Here is a 9943-nt window from a genome sequence, read left to right on the forward strand (position 1 = left end):
GCAGCATCCATATTATCTTTCCTTATAGTTACAGCAGCATCCCTATTATCTTTCCTTATAGTTACAGCAGCATCCCTATTATCTTTCCCTATAGTTATAGCAGCATCCCTATTATCTTTCCTTATAGTTACAGCAGCATCCCTATTATTTTTCCCTATAGTTACAGCAGCATCCCTATTATCTTTCCTTATAGTTACAGCAGCATCCCTATTATCTTTCCCTATAGTTACAGCAGCATCCCTATTATCTTTCCTTATAGTTACAGCAGCATCCCTATTATCTTTCCCTATAGTTATAGCAGCATCCCTATTATCTTTCCTTATAGTTACAGCAGCATCCCTATTATCTTTCCCTATAGTTACAGCAGCATCCCTATTATCTTTCCCTATAGTTACAGCAGCATCCCTATTATCTTTCCCTATAGTTACAGCAGCATCCCTATTATCTTTCCCTATAGTTACAGCAGCATCCCTATTATCTTTCCTTATAGTTACAGCAGCATCCCTATTATCTTTCCCTATAGTTACAGCAGCATCCCTATTATCTTTCCTTATAGTTACAGCAGCATCCATATTATCTTTCCTTATAGTTACAGCAGCATCCCTATTATCTTTCCTTATAGTTACAGCAGCATCCCTATTATCTTTCCCTATAGTTACAGCAGCACCCCTATTATCTTTCCTTATAGTTACAGCAGCATCCCTATTATCTTTCCCTATAGTTACAGCAGCATCCCTATTATCTTTCCCTATAGTTACAGCAGCATCCCTATTATCTTTCCTTATAGTTACAGCAGCATCCCTATTATCTTTCCCTATAGTTACAGCAGCATCCCTATTATCTTTCCTTATAGTTACAGCAGCATCCCTATTATCTTTCCCTATAGTTATAGCAGCATCCCTATTATCTTTCCTTATAGTTACAGCAGCATCCCTATTATCTTTCCCTATAGTTACAGCAGCATCCCTATTATCTTTCCTTATAGTTACAGCAGCATCCCTATTATCTTTCCCTGTAGTTACAGCAGCATCCCTATTATCTTTCCCTATAGTTACAGCAGCATCCCTATTATCTTTCCTTATAGTTACAGCAGCATCCCTATTATCTTTCCTTATAGTTACAGCAGCATCCATATTATCTTTCCTTATAGTTACAGCAGCATCCCTATTATCTTTCCTTATAGTTACAGCAGCATCCCTATTATCTTTCCTTATAGTTACAGCAGCATCCCTATTATCTTTCCCTATAGTTACAGCAGCATCCCTATTATCTTTCCTTATAGTTACAGCAGCATCCCTATTATCTTTCCCTATAGTTACAGCAGCATCCCTATTATCTTTCCCTGTAGTTACAGCAGCATCCCTATTATCTTTCCCTATAGTTACAGCAGCATCCCTATTATCTTTCCTTATAGTTACAGCAGCATCCCTATTATCTTTCCTTATAGTTACAGCAGCATCCCTATTATCTTTCCCTATAGTTACAGCAGCATCCCTATTATCTTTCCTTATAGTTACAGCAGCATCCCTATTATCTTTCCCTATAGTTGCAGCAGCATCCCTATTATCTTTCCCTATAGTTACAGCAGCATCCCTATTATCTTTCCCTGTAGTTACAGCAGCATCCCTATTATCTTTCCTTATAGTTACAGCAGCATCCCTATTATCTTTCCCTATAGTTACAGCAGCATCCCTATTATCTTCCCCTATAGTTACAGCAGCATCCCTATTATCTTTCCCTATAGTTACAGCAGCATCCCTATTATCTTTCCTTATAGTTACAGCAGCATCCCTATGATCTTTCCCTATAGTTACAGCAGCATCCCTATTATCTCTCCCTATAGTTACAGCAGCATCCCTATTATCTTTCCCTATAGTTACAGCAGCATCCCTATTATCTTTCCTTATAGTTACAGCAGCATCCCTATTATCTTTCCCTATAGTTACAGCAGCATCCCTATTATCTTTCCCTGTAGTTACAGCAGCATCCCTATTATCTTTCCCTATAGTTACAGCAGCATCCCTATTATCTTTCCTTATAGTTACAGCAGCATCCCTATTATCTTTCCTTATAGTTACAGCAGCATCCATATTATCTTTCCTTATAGTTACAGCAGCATCCCTATTATCTTTCCTTATAGTTACAGCAGCATCCCTATTATCTTTCCCTATAGTTACAGCAGCATCCCTATTATCTTTCCTTATAGTTACAGCAGCATCCCTATTATCTTTCCCTATAGTTACAGCAGCATCCCTATTATCTTTCCCTATAGTTACAGCAGCATCCCTATTATCTTTCCCTGTAGTTACAGCAGCATCCCTATTATCTTTCCTTATAGTTACAGCAGCATCCCTATTATCTTTCCCTATAGTTACAGCAGCATCCCTATTATCTTCCCCTATAGTTACAGCAGCATCCCTATTATCTTTCCCTATAGTTACAGCAGCATCCCTATTATCTTTCCTTATAGTTACAGCAGCATCCCTATGATCTTTCCCTATAGTTACAGCAGCATCCCTATTATCTCTCCCTATAGTTACAGCAGCATCCCTATTATCTTTCCCTATAGTTACAGCAGCATCCCTATTATCTTTCCTTATAGTTACAGCAGCATCCCTATTATCTTCCCCTATAGTTACAGCAGCATCCCTATTATCTTTCCTTATAGTTACAGCAGCATCCCTATGATCTTTCCCTATAGTTACAGCAGCATCCCTATTATCTTTCCCTATAGTTACAGCAGCATCCCTATTATCTTTCCCTATAGTTGCAGCAGCATCCCTATTTTCTTTCCTTATAATTACAGCAGCATCCCTATTATCTTTCCTTATAGTTACAGCAGCATCCCTATTATCTTTCCCTATAGTTACAGCAGCATCCCTATTATCTTTCCTTATAATTACAGCAGCATCCCTATTATCTTTCCCTATAGTTACAGCAGCATCCCTATTATCTTTCCTTATAGTTACAGCAGCATCCCTATTATCTTTCCTTATAGCTACAGCAGCATCCCTATTATCTTTCCTTATAGTTACAGCAGCATCCCTATTATCTTTCCCTATAGTTACAGCAGCATCCCTATTATCTTTCCCTATAGTTACAGCAGCATCCCTATTATCTTTTCCTATAGTTACAGCAGCATCCCTATTATCTTTCCTTATAGTTACAGCAGCATCCCTATTATCTTTCCTTATAGTTACAGCAGCATCCCTATTATCTTTCCTTATAGTTACAGCAGCATCCCTGTTATCTTTCCTTATAGTTACAGCAGCATCCCTGTTATATTTCCCTATAGTTACAGCAGCATCTCTATTATCTTTCCTTATAGTTACAGCAGCATCCCTATTATCTTTCCCTATAGTTACAGCAGCATCCCTATTATCTTTCCCTATAGTTACAGCAGCATCCCTATTATCTTTCCCTATAGTTACAGCAGCATCCCTGTTATCTTTCCTTATAGTTACAGCAGCATCCCTATTATCTTTCCCTATAGTTACAGCAGCATCCCTATTATCTTTTCCTATAGTTACAGCAGCATCCCTATTATCTTTCCCTATAGTTACAGCAGCATCCCTATTATCTTTCCTTATAGTTACAGCAGCATCCCTATTATCTTTCCTTATAGTTACAGCAGCATCCCTATTATCTTTCCTTATAGTTACAGCAGCATCCCTGTTATCTTTCCTTATAGTTACAGCAGCATCCCTGTTATCTTTCCTATAGTTACAGCAGCATCTCTATTATCTTTCCTTATAGTTACAGCAGCATCCCTGTTATCTTTCCTTATAGTTACAGCAGCATCCCTATTATCTTTCCCTATAGTTACAGCAGCATCCCTATTATCTTTCCTTATAGTTACAGCAGCATCCCTATTATCTTCCCCTATAGTTACAGCAGCATCCCTATTATCTTTCCCTATAGTTACAGCAGCATCCCTATTTTCTTTCCCTATAGTTACAGCAGCATCCCTATGATCTTTCCCTATAGTTACAGCAGCATCCCTATTATCTTTCCTTATAGTTACAGCAGCATCCCTATTATCTTTCCCTATAGTTACAGCAGCATCCCTATTATCTTTCCTTATAATTACAGCAGCATCCCTATTATCTTTCCCTATAGTTACAGCAGCATCCCTATTATCTTTCCTTATAGTTACAGCAGCATCCCTATTATCTTTCCTTATAGCTACAGCAGCATCCCTATTATCTTTCCTTATAGTTACAGCAGCATCCCTATTATCTTTCCCTATAGTTACAGCAGCATCCCTATTATCTTTCCCTATAGTTACAGCAGCATCCCTATTATCTTTTCCTATAGTTACAGCAGCATCCCTATTATCTTTCCTTATAGTTACAGCAGCATCCCTATTATCTTTCCTTATAGTTACAGCAGCATCCCTATTATCTTTCCTTATAGTTACAGCAGCATCCCTGTTATCTTTCCTTATAGTTACAGCAGCATCCCTGTTATATTTCCCTATAGTTACAGCAGCATCTCTATTATCTTTCCTTATAGTTACAGCAGCATCCCTATTATCTTTCCCTATAGTTACAGCAGCATCCCTATTATCTTTTCCTATAGTTACAGCAGCATCCCTATTATCTTTCCTTATAGTTACAGCAGCATCCCTATTATCTTTCCTTATAGTTACAGCAGCATCCCTATTATCTTTCCTTATAGTTACAGCAGCATCCCTGTTATCTTTCCTTATAGTTACAGCAGCATCCCTGTTATCTTTCCCTATAGTTACAGCAGCATCTCTATTATCTTTCCTTATAGTTACAGCAGCATCCCTGTTATCTTTCCTTATAGTTACAGCAGCATCCCTATTATCTTTCCCTATAGTTACAGCAGCATCCCTATTATCTTTCCTTATAGTTACAGCAGCATCCCTATTATCTTCCCCTATAGTTACAGCAGCATCCCTATTATCTTTCCCTATAGTTACAGCAGCATCCCTATTTTCTTTCCCTATAGTTACAGCAGCATCCCTATGATCTTTCCCTATAGTTACAGCAGCATCCCTATTATCTTTCCTTATAGTTACAGCAGCATCCCTGTTATCTTTCCCTATAGTTACAGCAGCATCCCTATTATCTTTCCTTATAGTTACAGCAGCATCCCTATTATCTTTCCTTATAGTTACAGCAGCATCCCTATTATCTTTCCTTATAGTTACAGCAGCATCCCTATGATCTTTCCCTATAGTTACAGCAGCATCCCTATTATCTTTCCTTATAGTTACAGCAGCATCCCTATTATCTTTCCCTATAGTTACAGCAGCATCCCTATGATCTTTCCCTATAGTTACAGCAGCATCCCTATTATCTTTCCTTATAGTTACAGCAGCATCCCTATTATCTTTCCTTATAGTTACAGCAGCATCCCTATTATCTTTCCCTATAGTTACAGCAGCATCCCTATGATCTTTCCTTATAGTTACAGCAGCATCCCTATTATCTTTCCCTATAGTTACAGCAGCATCCCTATGATCTTTCCCTATAGTTACAGCAGCATCCCTATTATCTTTCCTTATAGTTACAGCAGCATCCCTATTATCTTTCCTTATAGTTACAGCAGCATCCCTATTATCTTTCCTTATAGTTACAGCATCCCTATGATCTTTCCCTATAGTTACAGCAGCATCCCTATTATCTTTCCTTATAGTTACAGCAGCATCCCTATTATCTTTCCCTATAGTTACAGCAGCATCCCTATGATCTTTCCCTATAGTTACAGCAGCATCCCTATGATCTTTCCTTATAGTTACAGCAGCATCCCTGTTATCTTTCCTTATAGTTACAGCAGCATCCCTGTTATCTTTCCCTATAGTTACAGCAGCATCCCTATGATCTTTCCCTATAGTTACAGCAGCATCCCTATTATCTTTCCTTATAGTTACAGCAGCATCCCTATGATCTTTCCCTATAGTTACAGCAGCATCCCTATTATCTTTCCCTATAGTTACAGCAGCATCCCTATTATCTTTCCTTATAGTTACAGCAGCATCCCTATTATCTTTCCCTATAGTTACAGCAGCATCCCTATGATCTTTCCTTATAGTTACAGCAGCATCCCTATTATCTTTCCCTATAGTTACAGCAGCATCCCTATTATCTTTCCCTGTAGTTACAGCAGCATCCCTATTATCTTTCCCTATAGTTACAGCAGCATCCCTATTATCTTTCCCTGTAGTTACAGCAGCATCCCTATTATCTTTCCTTATAGTTACAGCAGCATCCCTATTATCTTTCCTTATAGTTACAGCAGCATCCCTGTTATCTTTCCTTATAGTTACAGCAGCATCCCTGTTATCTTTCCCTATAGTTACAGCAGCATCCCTGTTATCTTTCCCTATAGTTACAGCAGCATCCCTATTATCTTTCCCTATAGTTACAGCAGCATCCCTGTTATCTTTCCTTATAGTTACAGCAGCATCCCTATGATCTTTCCCTATAGTTACAGCAGCATCCCTGTTATCTTTCCCTCTAGTTACAGCAGCATCCCTATTATCTTTCCCCATAGTTGGTGTCAAATAACATTTTTAGTATATAATCATCAATGTTAAAGGGAAGATAAAGGGGGATTCAGCTCACCTGTTCCACACTTGCGCGGCCAGCCTCACAGTTCAGAGGAGAAGGTGGAGCCAGCACTATGTAAAGCCATTCCTTTATTGAAATCCATGTTAAAAGTCCATAGACAAGCAGAGGAAAAAATTAGCACTAGGACAAAAGTGCATATGTGCAAGCTTGGAGCACCTCTGGACGCCGACGCGTTTCAGGCCATTTGGCCCTTAGTCATGGCATACATTTTGTCTCTCTCCAACACACTCTTTTATACTGAGGAGGCCTAATGTTCCCCTCCCACAAGGGGAGGGGAAACAAGGACCAACTAATCTAAACAACCAACTTTATTGTCCTGAGTGCAATAAAAACAAGCATGATAAAGAGGTGCTTGCAACAAAAACAAAGTGGCGACTGGTGAACAAATGCGCAAGTTATATAAAGGACACTAAAAACCTTTTAAAAATCCTTGATTCTTTTCAGTGGTGTGAACAGTCCTCATGGCTAACATGCGACATCGAATCTCTCTATTCTTGTATTCCTCACCATTTAGCATTAACAGCGCTCACGGATACTTTGTCCTCTATACTCTCACATGATTATTCCAGAGTTATTTTTGGGGTGTTCTGTATAATATTGGGGGGTTCCCGGTATTATTGGGGCCACTCCTGTTTTTGGGGTCCAGGCCTTTGTCCTCTATACACTCACATGATTATTCCGGAGTTATTTTTGGGGTGTTCTCTGTAATATTGGGGGTCACCAGTATTATTGGGGCCTCTCCTGTTTTTGGGGGTCCAGGCCTTTGTCCTCTATTCTCTCACATGATTATTCATGAGTTCTTATTTTTGGGGTGTTCTCTGTATTATTGGGGCTCCTCCATGTTTTTTGGGGTGCAGGCCTTTTGTCCTCTATACTCTCACATGATTATTCTGGAGTTATTTTGGGGGTGTTCTGTGTAATATTGGGGGTCCTTGGTATTATTGGGGCTCCTCCGTGTTTTTTGGGGGTCCAGGCCTTTGTCCTCTATACAGTGACCCCCGACCTACGATGGCCCCAACATACCATATATATATACAGTGACCCCCTGACCTACGATGGCCCCGACATACCATATATATATACAGTGACCCCCGACCTACGATGGCCCCGACATACCATATATATATACAGTGACCCCCTGACCTACGATGGCCCCGACATACCTTATATATATACAGTGACCCCCCCCGACCTACGATGGCCCCGACATACCATATATATATACAGTGACCCCCCGACCTACGATGGCCCCGACATACCATATATATACAGTGACCCCCTGACCTACGATGGCCCCGACATACCATATATATACAGTGACCCCCGACGTACGATGGCCCCCACATACCATATATATACAGTGACCCCCGACCTACGATGGCCCCGACATACCATATATATATACAGTGACCCCCTGACCTACGATGGCCCCGACATACCTTATATATATACAGTGACCCCCCCCCGACCTACGATGGCCCCGACATACCATATATATATACAGTGACCCCCTGACCTACGATGGCCCCGACATACCATATATATACAGTGACCCCCGACGTACGATGGCCCCCACATACCATATATATACAGTGACCCCCCCACCTACGATGGCCCCGACATACCATATATATACAGTGACCCCCCCCAACCTACGATGGCCCCGACATACCATATATATACAGTGACCCCCCGACCTACGATGGCCCCGACATACCATATATATATACAGTGACCCCCGACCTACGATGGCCCCGACATACCTTATATATATACAGTGACCCCCCCCGACCTACGATGGCCCCGACATACCATATATATATATACAGTGACCCCCCGACCTACGATGGCCCCGACATACCATATATATACAGTGACCCCCTGACCTACGATGGCCCCGACATACCATATATATACAGTGACCCCCGACGTACGATGGCCCCCACATACCATATATATACAGTGACCCCCCCACCTACGATGGCCCCGACATACCATATATATACAGTGACCCCCCCAACCTACGATGGCCCCGACATACCATATATATACAGTGACCTCCCGACCTACGATGGCCCCGACATACCATATATATACAGTGACCCCCCCAACCTACGATGGCCCCGACATACCATATATATACAGTGACCCCCAGACCTACGATGGCCCCGACATACCATATATATACAGTGACCCCCCCACCTACGATGGCCCCGACATACCATATATATACAGTGACCCCCCGACCTACGATGGCCCCGACATACCATATATATACAGTGACCCCCCCACCTACGATGGCCCCGACATACCATATATATACAGTGACCCCCCCACCTACGATGGCCCCGACATACCATATATATACAGTGACCCCCCCAACCTACGATGGCCCCGACATACCATATATATACAGTGACCCCCAGACCTACGATGGCCCCGACATACCATATATATACAGTGACCCCCCCACCTACGATGGCCCCGACATACCATATATATACAGTGACCCCCCGACCTACGATGGCCCCGACATACCATATATATACAGTGACCCCCCGACCTACGATGGCCCCGACATACCATATATATACAGTGACCCCCCGACCTACGATGGTCCCGACATACCATATATATATACAGTGACCCCCCCGACCTACGATGGCCCCGACATACCATATATATACAGTGACCCCCCCGACCTACGATGGCCCCGACATACCATATATATACAGTGACCCCCCGACCTACGATGGCCCCGACATACCATATATATACAGTGACCCCCCGACCTACGATGGCCCTGACATACGATATATATACAGTGACCCCCCGACCTACGATGGCCCCGACATACCATATATATACAGTGACCCCCCGACCTACGATGGCCCTGACATACGATATATATACAGTGACCCCTCGACCTACGATGGCCCGACATACCATATATATACAGTGACCCCCCGACCTACGATGGCCCCGACATACCATATATATACAGTGACCCCCGACCTACGATGGCCCCGACATATCATATATATATACAGTGACCCCCCGACCTACGATGGCCCCGACATACCATATATATACATTGACCCCCCTGACCTACGATGGCCCCGACATACCATATATATACAGTGACCCCCCGACCTACGATGGCCCCGACATACGATCACTCTCAGAGGCAGCATCAACATCCGATGCTTTTGTATGTCGGGGTCATCGCATAAACCTCTATCCTCCAGCACAGACTGCTTCAGCTGCCCCCAGATAGCCGTTTACGGAGCCCCGTGTGGTCCGCTGACGATCACTTACCTGTCCTTGGGGCTCCGGAGCGT

General features: G+C 42.3%; 1 protein-coding gene across 1 annotated transcript in view; it reads right to left on the reverse strand.

Annotated features, from left to right (window-relative positions):
* Positions 1-7030, reverse strand: part of CD68 (CD68 molecule) — a 61799-nt gene extending 54769 nt beyond the window's left edge. Inside the window, exon 1 of the mRNA XM_056553648.1 lies at positions 6597-7030. The gene's annotated coding sequence lies outside the window, so the exon portion shown is untranslated. The remainder of the gene's footprint in view (positions 1-6596) is intronic.
* Positions 7031-9943: the final 2913 nt, after the last annotated feature.

The sequence above is a fragment of the Hyla sarda genome, unplaced genomic scaffold, assembly GCF_029499605.1.
Source record: "Hyla sarda isolate aHylSar1 unplaced genomic scaffold, aHylSar1.hap1 scaffold_344, whole genome shotgun sequence".
In the NCBI taxonomy this organism is placed as follows: domain Eukaryota; kingdom Metazoa; phylum Chordata; class Amphibia; order Anura; family Hylidae; genus Hyla; species Hyla sarda.